General features: G+C 49.9%; 1 protein-coding gene across 1 annotated transcript in view; it reads left to right on the plus strand.

Moving 5' to 3' along the window:
- The window catches only part of foxj3 (forkhead box J3), a 47,444-nt gene that overhangs the window by 28,097 nt on the left and 16,847 nt on the right, over positions 1-2,500 (plus strand). The window lies entirely within an intron of this gene.

Below are 2,500 nucleotides of genomic sequence, written 5' to 3' on the forward strand. Positions count from 1 at the left end.
AAAAACAAAAGCCAGAGACAAAAGCGTCATTCTCAAAGACATATTGAAGAGATACTTTGACAGCCTGGGAATAGCATGTTTCTAAACCCGTCATGAACCTTCCACCGCCGCGAGTTTATCCAATCCAAATCTCTTCTTTTTAAGGTCAGGTCAGATCGATGGTGGAGGAGCCATAAACTGATTGGAATAGGTCGGAATCGTCTGATTGAAATTGTCCTCAGCATTCCCAACAACACCGATAATGGTGTTCATCTCCTCCACTTCTCCTCTCTCTCTCTTCTTTTCCTCTCCTCCTCTCCTCCCTCTCTCCTCTGTCCTCCTCTCCTCCCTCTTTCCTTTTCTCCTCTGTCCTCCTCTCCGCCATCTCTCCTCCTCTCCTCCCTCTCTCCTCCTCTCCTCCCTCTGTCCTCCTCTCCGCCATCTCTCCTCCTCTCTTCTCCTCCCTCTGTCCTCCTCTCCTCCTCTCCTCCCTCTCTCCTCCTCTCCTCCCTCTCTCCTCTGTCCCCCTCTCCTCTCCTATTACAGTTTTTCCAGTCAGATTTTAGTCACTCGTGCTCCTAGTACCCTGGTTAATTATTCACATGATGTGTGCCGGGCCCTTTTTAGTCAAATGTATATATTATGGACGGAATATGTAATAATGGCCTAACTATATGTAACCTAGATTTCCTTCTTGAACGTTTAGTGTTTGTGTGTGTGTGCATGCGTGCGTCTGTGTTAGTGCTTGCATCGTTGCCTAAGCATGCGTGCACAAACACACACACACACACACTCACAGACGGCGAGGAGCTCCGTGTAGCTGTGTAGAGGATGGGGACTGAATGCTAATTTCATGTTTTGCTGTAATCCTCTGATATTGACACTCCTGGGAGCTGCTCCACTAAACACAAAATCATCTATTGCTGTATGGATTCCATTCCAGATGCATGGCCAACACGCTCGCATCCTTAACGTTTCATTTGGAATTTTCCCCGCTACCCCCCCACCCCCCTGAACCCCCCACCCTCCTGAACCCCCCCACCCCGCCCCGCCCCACCCCGAAAGACAACTTCAAAGAGACGCGAACGGCTCTTGATACGTTGCATCAATATTGTAATGTGGCGGGAGCGTGGGGCCTGCTGCCTGGCTGAGATAGGGAGGCAGGGTGAGAGGCGTGTCCGTGGCTCCCTGAGATGGAGGCAGAGATGGGGAGGGGGGCTAGCCTACAGTACGTACCCTTACCCCCCTCCTCACCACCGCCTAGGTGAGGGCCCAGAGGAACACAGAGATAGCGAGTCCCGTGGCGAATCCGTCGTTGAGTCGACAGGCCGCTCTCTGACCCTCAGGACGGGAGGTGGGGGGGAGGATGTACGATATCCTGTCAAGGTTTTTCTTTTTTTTTTTTACCACTTTCTGGAAAAGTATCTGCTGCAAACACGCCGTTTAGGTGGTGAGGCTTGTGTCAGGGAGCAGACTAGGTTGTTCCAGCGAGGCCTGTTTGGTGTTACAACCCGGTGGCCTCAACCAGTCGGCCTTTTGTGGTTGAACTGATTCGAATCCTAGGGACAGAGGACTTACTGTCATTTCATTTGTTTTATACTGTAGGCCACACACACACATGCACACGCACACCCACGCCAGGCAGTCTTTACTGTTCCAGTATAATGCAGTGTATTTATTGGTGAATAATTTAACAGCCCTTTATATGGGTTTGTTTTTTTCTAGGCGGGTCTCTGGGGGCCTAGTGGGGAGATGCAGCCTCCCCTCCCCCCTTCCCCGCCCCCACCCCACTCCCACCACCCCCTCCTCTCCCAAGGGGGCTCGGCTTGAAGATTTTTTGCCTAATTAAAGTATCCCTCCCCCCAGCCCAGCTCTCCTCCAGCAGGCTGCTGTGCTCTACCGGTACCGGTACCCCCGCCGCTCCTGATTGAAACGGTTTATCATCCTGTCCGTTGCCTCCGCCACCAGACTGAGGTTTCTCCTGGTACCGGGACGGTAGAATCCCCTAGACCGGTGTTATCATTGCCTGATTACGGCCTTGTTATCTCCGTCAGAGATTACAGTAAAACTAGGAACTGTCCCTGTGAGAGAATTACATTATTAATGATTTTTTTTCTCATTCGATTTTTTTATTTTTTTTACCCCATCATTTGTTGAGATATTCCTCCTCAGTGGAATATGTTCATTAACCTCAAGCCTTGAACATTTTAAAGAATTATTACTATAAATAATAATGCTACAGCTTCGTACAGATTTGGCACAGAACAGTTTTTTGCTCTGAACCAGAGTAGGATGCTACACACTGTACGTGCATACGGCGCTAGTCTGAGCTGACACATTTCTTGAGGAACTCGGGAGCAGGGTTGCTCGGTGTGCGGCCAATTTGGTCTGCACTAGCAGACCTAACGTGAGAGAGTCTGACCTCCCATTCGGACTGGAATTATCAATTATTCCCTCTGCTAAGGAGTCATTTTATAGGTCCTGATCTCACTTTCTCCTGACAATTGAGATGCTATCTCTC

Source organism: Hypomesus transpacificus, chromosome 9, assembly GCF_021917145.1.
Source record: "Hypomesus transpacificus isolate Combined female chromosome 9, fHypTra1, whole genome shotgun sequence".
NCBI classification, from domain to species: domain Eukaryota; kingdom Metazoa; phylum Chordata; class Actinopteri; order Osmeriformes; family Osmeridae; genus Hypomesus; species Hypomesus transpacificus.